Here is a 14,264-nt window from a genome sequence, read left to right as displayed (position 1 = left end):
AGCCCCCCAGGGCACAGTGGTGGCCCCTCTTCTCTTCACCCTGTACACCTCGGACTTCTGTTACAACTCAGAGCTGCGTCACATACAGAAGTACACCGATGACACAGCCATCGTTGGGTGTATCAGGGGTGACAGGGAGGATGAGTATAGGAGTCTAGTGTGGTACTTTGCTCTCTGGTGTCGCACTAACTGCCTACAGCTCAACACCTCTAAGACAATGGAGCTGGTCATTGACTTTGGGAGGTCAAGACTAAGTCCGTGACCAGTCCTGGTAGAGGAAGTTGAGGTGGAGGCAGTTCAATAAAACAAATATCTCGGACTGTGGCTGGACCACAAACTGGACTGGACAACACACAACAGCCACCTGTACAAGAAGACACAAAGCAGACTGTACTTCCTGAGGAGACTTTCAACATCTGCAGCAAACTGCTGTGGATGTTTTACCAGTCTGTGGTTACCAGTGTCCTTTTCTACACTGTGGTGTGCTGGGGGGGGCAGCATATCCAAGAACGACACCTCCAGGCTGGATAAACTGATCAGGCGGGCTGGCTCTGTGGTCGGCATGAAGCCAGACTCACTGGTGACGGTGGCAGAGAGGAGGACAATGGACAAACTGCTGGACATTATTGACAATGCCAGCCATCCCCTGCACACCGTCATCAGCACCCAGAGGAGCCTGTTCAGTGGAAGGCTGCTCCTTCCCAAGTGTAGGACCAACAGACTCAAGTACTCCTTTGGCCCCAATGCCATTATGCTCTACAACTCCTTTCTCGGGGGGAGGAGGACAAAGGGCAAAGAGGACAGTACATACACACCTGGACTCACATAAATACCTGGACACTTTAACACTTTTACACTTGAATCAACACTGACACTTTGATAATTTATGGTAAATGTCTTTTCATAGCCAAATGTTTTTGTTGTTGTTATTATTACTGTTATATTTATACTGTCTTCCTCTTTTTTTCCCTCTCTAAGCTGTGTTCTTCTTTCTAAAAACGTATGCTGGAAATTTCAATTTGCGGGAGTCATCCCAAAAGGATTAATAAAGGCAAGGCAAGGCAGCACTTTATTTGTGTATGCACATTTCAGCAACAGGCAATTCAAAGTGCTTAACACAAATCAGTTAAACAATAAAACACAAGTAAAAACAGTTAAAAATCACAAGCATTAAAAACCGGTAAAAACACATGAATAGACAGTTAAAAACAAGAGAAACATAACACAAAAAAATTTACAGTGCAGCATAAGAATTAAAGAAATGATTGTCATTAAAGAAGGCACATCAAATAGAAAGGTCTTCAGCCTTGATTTAAAGAACTGAAGTAGCAGCGGATCTACAGGTTCTGGGAGTTTATTCCGATATGATGAGGATAGAACTGAAACTGCTTCACCCTGTTTAGTTCTGACTCTGGGACAGAAAGCAGACCTGTCCCATGACCTGAGAGGTCTGGGTGGTTCATAGTGTAGTAGCAGATCAGCTATATTTTGGACCTAAACCGTTAAGTGATTTATAAACTAGCAAGAGTACTTTGAAATCAATTCTTTGAGACACAGGCCAGTGTAAGACTTCAGAACTGGATGATGTGATCCACTCTTGGTCTTAGTGAGGACTCGAGCACAGCGTTCTGAATCAGCTGCAGCTGTCTGATTGATTTTTAGGGAGACCTGTAAAGACCCCTTACAGTAGTCAAGTCTACTGAAGATAAAGGCATGGACAAGTTTTTCCAAATCCTGTTGACCACATAAGTCCTTTAACCTTGTATGTTCTTAAGGTGATAGTAGGCTGACTTTGTAATTGTCTAATGTGGCTGTTAAAGTTCAGGTCTGAGTCCATGACTACACCAAGATTTCTGGCTTTGTTGTTTGTTTTTAACATTGTTGTTTGAAGCTGAGCGCAGACTTTTAATCGTTCCTCTCTTGCTCCAAAAACAACCACCTCAGTTTTTCCTTCATTTAATTTCAGAAAGTTCTGGCACATCCAGCCGTTATTTGTTCGATGCACTTAGCAGTTTTTGTATTGGACTATAGTCCCCTGGCGATAAGGTTATGTAAATTTGTGTGTCGTCCGCTAACTATGTGAACTATTTTGTTTTTTCTCCATAATCTGAGCCGTGGAAGCATGTAGATGTTAAACAGAAGAGGCCCCAGAATGGGCCTTGCGGAACTCCGCACGTCATATTTGTACGCTCAGATGCATAATTACCTATACACAAAGTAATCCCTATTCTTTAGGTAGGATTCAAACCAGTTAGTACTAAGGCCAGAAAGGCCAACGCAGTTTTCCAATCGGTCTAGTAGTATGTCCGTGGTCGACCGTGTCAAATGCAGCACTGAGATCAAGTAATACTAAGATTGAAATTTTGCATTATCTGTGTTAGGTGGATGTCATTAAAGACTTTGACAAGAGCCGTTTCAGTGCTGTGGTGGGTCGGAAACCCCGACTGAAAGGTATCAAAACTGTTGCTTAGTGACAAGAACTTTGAGTTTGTTGAAAGACTACTTTTTCAATGATTTTACTTAAAAACGGAAGGTTGATATTGGCCTATAGTTGCTCATTAGTGACTTGTCTAGGTTGTTCTTTTTAAGAGTGGCTTGATTACTGCAGTTTTCAGGGCCTGTGGAAAGATTCCTGAAAGAAGAGATGTTTCACAATCTGTAGAAGATCAGAAGTCAAACAATTGGAAACATTTTTGAAAAGTCCCGTTGGTAGACATCAAGGCAACAGGTCAGGTTTCAGATGTTGATAATGTCCTCCAGGTTTGTATGGTTGATCGTTGTGAAATTCTGTCATATTGGAAACTATTTTTTGCTTGAACACTGTGACAACACATTCCTGAACTTGATATGGAGGCACTGACTGTTTGTCTAATCTTTGAATTTTGTCTTTGAAGAAGGAGGCAAAGTCATTGCAGGCCTTGGTAGATAAATTTCAGATGCTACTGGTACTGGAGGTTTGTTACCTATCAACAGTAGCAAACAAAGCACGTGAATTATATGTTTCTAGAGTAATATCAAGAAAGGACCTTCTTGCATTCCTCAGTTCCAAATTTAAATGCGAAGTCTCTCTTATAGGAGTTATAATGGACCAGGAGATTTGTTTTTCGCGCACCTTCGTTCAGCTTTCCTACACTCTCTTTTTTCGTCTCACCAGTAGGCATTTCGCCATGGAGATCTTTTCTTACCAGAGACAACTTTGACCTTAGTGGGAGCAAGGGCATCAATAACATTTGTAATTTTACAGTGAAATTATCTACAAGCTCAGTGACTGAGAGCCCAGAGAGGGTGTGGAGGAGAAAAGCTGTAAAAATGTCACTGGTGTTTTAGTGATATACCGTTTTCGGATTATCTTTGTTTGGACACTTTTGGGCACAGAGATAGTGCCGTTAAAGAAAACACGAATGATCTGAGAGAGCACGTCAGTCACCACAACCTTGGAAATGTTCAGACCTTTGGAGACAATCAAGTCCGAGTGTGCCCCTTATTGTGGGTGGGCTCCATCACATGCTGAGTCAGTCCATAGTTCTCAAAACACAACACAGCTCTGTTTGTCCCCCTGTCCTGGGGGCTGTCAACATGAATGTTAAATCACCCGCAATGATTACACAATCAAAGTTAATGCAAGATAGACGCAATTCAGTGAAGTCATCAATGAAGGTTGCAGAATATTTAGGTGGCCTGTAGATATTTAGAAACATCGCTTGAGGGGAAGATCTTATGAAGAGCAACATTTCAAAGAAACAAAATTTCCACAACATATTTGCGTACAGTGGAATGATCATTAAACAAAATGGCGACTCCACCTCCTTTCTTATTCACTCTATTCTCACTCCTAAAACTGAAGTTAGGGGGAGCTGACTCGTGAGAACAGCAGCGCTGTTATTATGGTCTAACCGGTTTCAGTTAAAACATAAAATCTAGATTGTGCTTAGTATAAAATCATTGATTAAAATGATTTTCCTGCCAAACCGACCTTTAGTAAGGCTAGTGTTAGTGTGTTTTCATTTTTGGGACAGGCTGTAGCGACGAGGATGGATGGCTAAATTTGCTAAGTTTGCAGTTAGTGCTTATTCACCATTCTTTTCCTATTACCTATCACAACAGAAATTGAGGAAGAATTGAATCCACAATAAAATCCAATAAAGAAATCTAAGTCTAAAGACCCTACTGTTCTGGCATTTTCTCCTCCCCTCATATATAGAGCAAAGCAGACCAGTTCCTGTGCTGTCATACCTGCTGTGCCATCATAGTGCAGTCTCCTTCATGATCACCTCTGACTGATGGCTTATTGCTGCTTCTCACCTCTATCACACTATCACACTAATGGAGCAGCTGCAGCCCTTCAGCTAACAGGTGCACATTAAAACATGCAAGGTACTCCTCTCCCTTTCATTATATCATGATAATGTCTTCAACCCTGCACACAAAAACACAGCTCCAATTGTACACACACACACACACACACGTCTCCATCATCAACAAAACATTTGCGCTGTCCTTTGGGAATATGACCAGCAACGAAGTTCCTCTGAGTGAGCCAGAATCACTTGCACCATCATGTACACCACGGCCCGGGGTCTGATATGTAGATGTGTCATCCCGTTCAGCAGCTTTCACATTAATCACTTGTCAGGACAGCAGACACTGAATCCATCTCGTCTCCAGAAGAGAGCTAAAGATGTCTTTCTCTAGATGTACTGAAACTACTACAGACACATGCTTTTCTTACAGTATAAAACAATATAACATATTTTTATTGTAACAAATAGGATCTGTTATATTTTTTCAGGGTGTGTCTTTGTCAAAATATTTTCTTATGAAACACAGGACGACCTTGTATGCTATCTAGGGTTGGGTACCGAAACCCGGTGCTAAATGAAAAAATAAACTTGCCTGCAGGAAATTTCAAAAAACTGGGAACACACAGGAAAACTAGAACTCAAGGAACTTAGCACTAGGAAACAAGGGTGGGATTCCAAGCACAAGGTAAGACGACTAACTGACACCAGACAAAGGGAGCACACACGCACAAGGCAACAAGGGTTGTTATGAGAGACAGGTGCCATGACAGCTGATGAACAGGTAAAACACATCACGGCAGGGCAGATAATCACAAAGGAGGGAAAAGACACAAGGCAGGAAGTAAAACCAGACATGGCACATTTAAAGTGGCCCTACAAAATAAAACAGGAAAGCCAGGACTAAAAGAGTTACTGACTTGGAAGGTGTTAATATTGTCCAGCAACATGAGCTTGTGCTATCATGAACTTTAATTCCATTTTACTGGTCTGACATAAAGTATGTTAAGTTAATGTTTTAGTTCATTAAGTACATCAGCCTTGGATATAATAAATATATCTAAACCAAAGGGACAAACTGGGTCCAATATTAATGTTGTAGGTAATGTCACTGCGTAGTCATGAGCAGGTGTAAAACACTGGGAAAAGATGGGTTTTTATTTCTCTCCCAATTAAGGCCACGGTGTTGTCCTCCCAGGTCAAAAACTGACAAAGATTTGACATTTTTGTCCCTTTTTGAGACTTTGGTTTTTAGTTTTCACTAGCACCACCTTACTACCACTAGTTTTACACTACTTTTTGGAATCCATGGTCAATGACCCTCATTTATATAGAATTATACCTAATATTTGAGTTAAAAAGCAGAAATTATGAATTATTTTGATTAAATGTTAAGATCAGAGGAACATACAGTTCCTCAGGAATGAAAATGGAATGAAGGAATGAAAGTGATCAATTGTACTTGTAAAGAGCTTTGCATGGAATCCCCTCCATTTTTTGTGGTAATTTGGTTAAAACAGACGCGTAGATAACGAAGGAAATAGGAGAAGTTTGTTACAGTATAGCACCTTGACTTATAGAGCTACTTCCTGTTGCCACTAGAGGGCGTTATGTCTTAGAGCCAATATCCACCTGTATATGTTGTCAGGGTTGGACACTGATGAATCCTGAAAAGTTTTAAGCCAATTGGACGATGTACACTCTAGATACACCCACTTCCTGTTTCAATGGTGAACTGCACAAAAGGGCTGCCCCTCCACAGCCATGCCCTATGACGAAAAGTATTTCTTTATTATTATTATTATTATTATTATTATATTTTTTCATATTTATTGACTTAAGATGGCACAGACCAAGCTTGAAGTCGATCGGATGAAATCGCTACGAGGAAAAGTTGGAAATGTCCAAAATCACATTGATTTGGAATTTCAAAATGGCGGACTTCATGTTGGGTTAAGGGTATGGCTCCAATGGAGTTTTCTCTATGTCTTGAAATGCTTTATTGGTGTACCAAGTTTCATGTTTCTACATTAAACCTACTCTAGGGGCTCCATTTTTTGCGCCTATTCCTGAAACCCTTAAAATACGTAAATCTTTACCATAATTGATGGAACCGCCAATTTTGGTGAGTTTTTGAGTGTGGTAAGCCCCTCAAAAAGACAATTAATTTGCCAGAATAAAGAAAGAAGGAATAATTGCTTCAGTTTCAATTGGGCCCTCACTGCAGTCGGCGCTCAAGCCCTAATTATCCGTAGGGGACCAGGAATACTACTTTTTCAGTGGCAACCTGCCAACTAGTTGTCCAGATATCTTGCTCTGGAAGTGTAGGATGGACAAATATAAGGCAAATAAGATTATGTATTTTAAATCTTCACTCCTAGAAGGCACGGAAACTCTCTGGTCAACTTTTCGTCATCTCCGCAAAATGTTCGCTGAATTGGCTTTTACAAATGTTTTTTGTGCATTATGTGGTTGACTTTGTACGGGGACGGCATATGGCTATGAGTCGCTCATCAGGATCGGGAAATTAACTCACCATTCTCCTGCTGATTCTGCAAACCTGGCCCATCAGAGTAAACACAAAAACACAAAGGAGTCCAACACAAAGGAAAAGGTATAGCTGGCTATCAGCAATGTCCTATGGCTACAATCACGACTATGTGGAAAAGCAAGACCATCTCTGGGTCCATCTCCATCTCTACATCAGAGGGGGCACTGAGGCCCCCCTGAAGTGTGAAGTAATTTAACCCTGACTGCTTCATGATTAATCATGCTCATCATCAAGTTAAAGAAGCTCATGGTCAGGTATAAAGCTCAGAGCCACACTTTTGTACTTTGAAGGCAATCACTATAAGCCTGATTTTTAAACTCTAAGGTAACTGGTAGAATGATGCAAGGATTGCCATGATGTGTCCTCATTTTTAATGCAAGTTGAAACTATGGCTGTTGCATTTTGGATAAGTTGAAGACTGCAGAGAATTTTTACTAATACCTAAGAAGACAGAAGGGGAATCACCTAGACAGAATTAACTCATTATATGACTGTTTCCTAATATTTTTTTAAAGCTATAGTGTGTAGTTTGGGTCCCCCCCTTGAGGAATTCTATGCAATGATAACAACACTGTTGGCGCGTCCACGTAATACATGCCTTCTGTCATCACCCTCCCCCCTCCTCCACACAGTTGATTGTAGCAAAGGAGGACACTGAGGATTAAAAAAACATGATGGACTCTTCAGAAGAGGTAATTATCTTCACTTCAGCTTCTGAGCGGGAAAGTCACCGGCAAAACCTTCTTCTGAACATAGTCATACTGAGAAATACAGAGAGTTGTGTGAAGCTGATTGTAATTAGCTTTGCAGCAACTCAGTTGGCAATGGCTTGAATGTAATAGACGTTCATTAATATCAAAACGTTATGCACTAAAGCTTTAAACTGATAGAAGCTAAATTGTACAACTCATTTGACATTCAATGTAAAATCTTCAAATATGAGATGTGAGTAATCAGGAATGGATGAATGTAATGAGAAAAGCTTCCAACTGCCCAAGCCAGTAATAGGCAATACAACAACAGTCTTGAATTAATTAATCATATGCATTTGTGATTTATATCCACTGCCAACATGTTCATCAATGGCAGAAAATAATGTGCATTACGGGGTGCTACATAGGCATAAAATGTTTAAACTCTGATACTGTTTAGAAGTTTTCTGCTCTGTCCTGCAGAACTTGCATTTCTTTCAGTTTGTCTGGTGTTTATAGGTGCTGTTATATTGACTAGTTGAACTTGGTTTACATTGCTCAAATAAATCACTGGTGTAAGAATATGTGCAATTGTTTATTTATATGAATTGTTAATTTAATTTTAATTACGGGGCAGAGACAATGATGTGGATGTCTGTATGTGGATAACTGCCTTTATCCGGGGCGGCTGTGGCTCAGTGGTAGAGCGGTTGCCTGCCAATCGGAAGGTTGGTGGTTCGATCCCTGCCCCTGCAGTCATTGTCGAAGTGTCCTTGGGCAAGACACGGAACCCTGAGTTGCCCCCGGTGCTGCGCATCGGAGTGTGAATGTGTAAGAATGTTTATCTGATGAGCAGGTGGCACCTTGTACGGCGAATGTGTGATGTATGAATGTGTGTGAATGGTGAATGTTTCCTGTAGATGTAAAAGCGCTTTGAGCAGTTGTTAAGACTGGAAAAGCGCTATATAAATACAGCACATTTACTTTAAATACCTCCTTCACTGCATGCACACACAACCCTCTCCTCTGGTGGCTTTGAGATTGGGCTCAGTATTGACCCCATGGTCATCTGTGACCTCCCTCCAGGTTGGATGCCAGGTCAGACCAGGCAGAGCTATGGCTGTCACACCATGGAGTCTACTCAAGGCCTCCACTGGAATTGCCATACAGACCCTGAAATACAGGCACAGAGCAAAGCTACTACCCCAATCATGCGTCGTATCTACACAGTTCTTGCAAGCCAGTACGATCCTCTTGACTATATCCTATATCCTATCCACAACAAGAACCAATATCATTGTCCAGCATCTGTGGGCAAAGGTAAGAGAATGGGACGACCCAAACCTTCCCCACAGCAACCTAGAAGCCTGGCATTCCTGGGAAGGAGAAAAGGAGAAAAACAAAACAGCTATCCATTCCTTGACTTGAACTGTGCAAAGCCCTCAATGGATCTCAACTGTTCAACCTCTTCCAAACAGAGTTCACCCTCAACATCAGGCAGGCTACTTTACCGACAGGCGATTCTACCACTGGCTTCTTGGCTTCTCGAGTCTCATGCTACTATTAGGTCTTTGTTGGAACCAGGATGGCTGAAGTACAGGAGCTTCCCAGAAACCAGGATTGGTGCTTTGTGGATTCACAGAAGTAAGCCCTGTAGGTGGAACCAAGGACCTGCTTTCCTCCTGCAACCCCCTGACCTGTAGCCAACTAGCCCCACATTAGATCAGTCCAAAGATCCTGTAGAGCTAAGTAAGGCCAGTTTCTGTGGTGCTGTGGTCAGGGATGGCCAAAACCCCACCATCCCTGACCCTACCAGTTTACCACCTGCCCTCTGATGTCATACACCCCTGTACCCTGCCCATCTGATCACAAACCTTATAATTAACGATTGTGAAAACCACCTACGCCATCCTGGTCAAGAGATGCTTTTCGCTGAGCTGTCAGGAAACATTAGCACCAACGTGCTAGGTCCAGCAGTCCTGTGCCAAACCCTTTATTCCCCAAATGGCCCTCCTGCTCGCTTACGCCTCTGCAAACTTCCCTTCTATTCCACCGAGATAGATTGTTTCGAGCCCTACACTGTGAAGACTGGCAGGCTAGTTGAAGAGGTGGGGAATTATTTTCAAAGTCCTGACAACTAGATGTGTACATCTAGATCTACTCAGTCACATGAATACAGATTCCTTTTTGGTGGCACTAAGGCGCTTTATAGCTTGCAGAGGCAAACCTTTTGAGCTGCTTTCTGCAATCTTGGCCAAACAGGATCTCCTTCAGCTTCAACCCCCCACTTTTAGCGGGGAGTGGGAGTGTGAAATACGCTCCGTCAAGATTGCCCTGCAGACCAGCTTAGATGCCCAATCTGTCACTGAAAGTGTGCTACGCATAGTTATTTAAAATTGAAGGTATTGTCAATTCAAAGCCCCTAGGTTATTTCTCCTCTGACGTTGCAGATGCTGTGACTCCTAACCTGCTGCTCATGGGGCGGCATGACTCTTCTCACCCTCGGTAATGTGTCCTGACTCTGAATTGCGCAGCCGCCGTCAATAGCATCATAGTCAGATTCCTTCAGATCCTTTTTTGGCCCACTTCCTCATAAATTATCTTCTCTCTCTCCAGTCCAGACAGAAGTGGCGCACTGATAATCCTGACCTCCAACATTGTTGGCACTGTCATCATTCTTGACCCTCAGCTCCCCCGATCCCTCTGGCCATTAGGAAGAGGGATGTCCCTCCTTCCCGGCTAGGACGGCCGTTGTAGGGTTGCAGAGGTCCAAGTGGGGGAAAAACAAGACCCGTGAAATGTTTAATAGTCATTCAAATTAATTGTTGGAATTGTTTCCCCTCTAGAAACCACACACATTCCTACTCCAATGATCAAGAAAGAGCAATTGTGGAATTAAAAGTGACTAGACTGAACTGTTACCGACACCTCCACTGGCATCAAGCCAGCCACCTACACATCCCTCTCAAACCTCCTTTTCAGATATTTAAACTTTGGTATTGCGGCTTTATGTTCTGTTGCATACTAGTAGTCAGTATTTTTTTAAATTTTACTTGAACCACAATCTTTTCCGAAACACAATACTTATTAACCATTAAAATCATACAGCAATGACAGGCACATAGTGGCCCATGGGAAAAATTTGGCTTTCAGGCTAATTATTTGGCCCCTTTTAGTAGTTGTATGTAATGTAGATAACTATGCATATTCAAGGAAAATCTAATCTTGGACGTTTTTGTCAGGCAACAACAGCCATACTTATGAGGCAACTGTAAATTAAGCAAGCCACAGATTGTTGTATGTGGATAACCTATCATTTACATCCCGTCTCATATTTCAACATACATTTGAGTAATTCCTTCAGTAATGAGTTTTGACAGGCTGCTGGAACTTGTCAACACTCACTTACCAATGGAAAAATGACATCTGCCCTCAGATACAATCCTAAAACTAATGTAGGCTACATTAGCTGGTACTGCATACCATTCCGGAATCTCTGACCATACTGTCCACAGTCAAGGTGCATTGTGGGAAAGGTAGACACCAGCTTTTGAAGAATAATGCATGTAATAAAATGGGATATTTCTCTGGTTCTAATGCATACATTTTAATACTTTTTTTTTTAAACTGTCCAACAATATTATAGGGGCGCAATGCTTAGTTTAAGATAAATATTGACTGAACACGGTCATTATTTTGTAGCGTCATTAATTACAGGAAGCAGGAAGATCTATGATCACCAAGATGCACTTTTCACTGTGGACTTCAACCTGTCCCAGAAATGGCCACATACGCCTGCGTCTCTCATGATAGTGTCAGCACTGTGATGGTGAGCTGCTCATTCATTAAAGAGTTCATTATCAGGGATTTTTTTCTAAAACAGCATGATAGAATGGGTATTAAAGCACTGCAATCAAGTCAGAGGAGATACTAAAAGACAAGGGGTGGATGGAAACTTTTAGAGAGCAATTTGTAAAAAAATGATGAAAACAAAACCTCCTTCAGGAAAACAGTATAAAGAGTGCCTAGAGGCCAGTGTTGAAATGAGCATGTTTTGACTGCTTTAGGCTTCTACTCCAACTGTGTACTTGCATTTTCTTTAATGCAAACAGAGCAGTGTTACATTTTCTCATTGTATAAAACCAACATGGTGCCACATTTATGAGCTGCCATATTCTGCATCTGTGTATGTAAGACCGAGAGTGCAGCCATTTATTCTAGTTATATATTCACACAGTCAGCCTTCTTTTGTACCATAATACATTGTGGCTGAGTGCAGCATTTGTCAAGCTCACACTCTCAATCACAACACCTAGCTCGAGTCTTTGATCACAGTCTGTGACCAATTCAGCTCAGTCCATGTACCTAGTGCCAATTGTAAAAAACACTATCATCTTTTGTTTACTTACACAGGAAATCAGAAGGCTTTTTAATGACCACGTTTACACAATAATCGGGCACCGTGCTAAATGACTGCAGTTGCAGAGAGAGCTGAGTGAAGCAACACAGTAAAAAAATCTAAAGAAAGTTGTCAATGTCATTTCTTTAAGAACTGTCTTGTTAGCTGTTGTATTTCACTTCGAAAGGCAAATGTTTGCTTGTTACTAGATTTTGGAGACACCTTAGACATCACGCAGGAAGATGGATGTGATGTTTGGTGGCAGTGAGATGATGAAGTGGTCCATCTACAGTGACAGTACCACATGCAACGCTGCATACTGATGACACAAAGCCAGTGCAGGGAAGATGGATCGTTAAAAGTGGAGAGAGAGAGAGGGAATGACACGCAGGAAAGTGCCACAGGTCAGAATCAAACATGTGGTCCCTGAATCGAGGACCGAGCCTCTCATCTACATCAAAGCAGAGCCATACATCACATTGTTGTCAACGGTGATGCGGACGCTTACCTGCATCCCAATGTATTCATATTTCAAAGGTTATGTGATCTCTTTGTTTAAAAAAGAATTGAATTAACTACATAATCAGTGACGACAAATCTTTGAACGGAACTACACAAAAAGGATTCCATTCAGCAAAGGGATCTGTGATTTCCACCTTCTATTACCCGCAAAATAATTGAATGATACACCCTTATTGGAGTTAATGGTTTAAGCTGCACATACAAGTAAAATCTGTTGTACAAATGTTCTACTTGATGCATTTAAAGTGCATTGACATAATGATATTAATATTAAAATTGTATTAGTTTTCTTGGATCCTGTATGCTACCAGCACTGGGTGAATACATTTTACTTTTGTTTGTCTGCTGATTTCTAACAGTACTTCCAGCTGTGCACTAGAGCCCTACGCGGGACAGTTTTTTATTTCCGCTTCTACCCACTCCCAGTGGATTTCTGACCATTACCGCCCACAAAGCCAACATTAGATTGTCAATAGGATTGACCCTTGAGTTTTTACGTTCTCCCCTCCCAAGAAGAAACTAGTCATTTTACTGTGTAGTATGCATACCTGTTGGTAATAAAGCAAAACTACGTTCTAGTGCATAAGTGCAATAGTTTGTTATTCTAGTGCAATATATGGGCATTCTAACACACTCTAACAGATTTCATGTAAAAGTCCCTATTGATTGGATCCCTCAGGTTGCGGTAGGAGAAAAGGGCGGAACCCAGTGCCCAGGAAAGCAGTGAGAGAGTAGAGGAGGGTTGAAGAAGCCTTAGGCTGGTGTTTAACTGGATGCACTGTGTGCCACTCTGATTTACTTATGAAACTTAGCTTGGCAAACCTAACAGTCGGTTACAGCACTGGTCAGGATGGCAAATAATCAGACTCTAATTCAATTTACGAAGCAACTTTTGTTCCCTGTTAAGCGACTGCCAATGAAGCGCACCACTTTTTTGCAGAAGTTTCACATAGAAAGTTTACCATATAAAGGAGGGCTTATGCACTTAGATTGACTGGGGGACTTTTTGTTAAACTGATGAACTCACAGCAGCAGAGCACTACGACATGACTGCTGTTGTATATTATGCTGAATTGATCAAACCTTAGTATTACAGCACTGCATGTTTCAAGTAATGGCCTGGCTCTCTCTGCATATGAGGTAAATAATGTATGTGGCTACTATTTCAGAATGTCGAGTATATTATGCAATATAAGAGTTGTTGAGTCCGACCTGTGTCATTTTTCTGCATGTCTCTCTCCCCTTTCATATCTCAGCTGTCATATCCAATAAAGGTGGAAATGCCCAAAAACTTCTTTAAAAAAATTAGAGATAAAACAACTGCTCTTTGAACTACTATGTCTACAGCAGTTGAACAGTTGGAATTTTAGGGTAAAATAAATTTATATCGAAGTCCACTTCAACAGATTTAGATTTTACAGGACACTGATTGCAGTTCTTGAAATAGAAAACAAATATGCACAGACAGGAAGGCACTATGAAAATAAGTATTATAAATACTGCTTTTAAGTTCTCATAAAAACTGTTGAGGGGATTTAGTACATTGTACCCAGCTCATTTCACAACACCACACACTGTGAAAGGATTTATTTTGGATTTCACACTTGCCATCACATGATTCCGATGTTAGTGAGCTTTTAATAATTCTTGGCATTGATTTCTGAGGCAGCTTTGAATCATGGCTTAATGTTTTGAGGGAATAACAATTAATTTGTGGGGCTGATTGATGTCAGGAAAACTCATTTTGCCCCACAGGAAAAAGGAAACATCTCTGACACATTCAACGGCAACCTACATTTTCC

Source organism: Etheostoma spectabile, chromosome 6 (genome assembly GCF_008692095.1).
Source record: "Etheostoma spectabile isolate EspeVRDwgs_2016 chromosome 6, UIUC_Espe_1.0, whole genome shotgun sequence".
Classification (NCBI taxonomy): Eukaryota; Metazoa; Chordata; class Actinopteri; order Perciformes; family Percidae; genus Etheostoma; species Etheostoma spectabile.
This window is presented reverse-complemented; position numbering follows the sequence as displayed.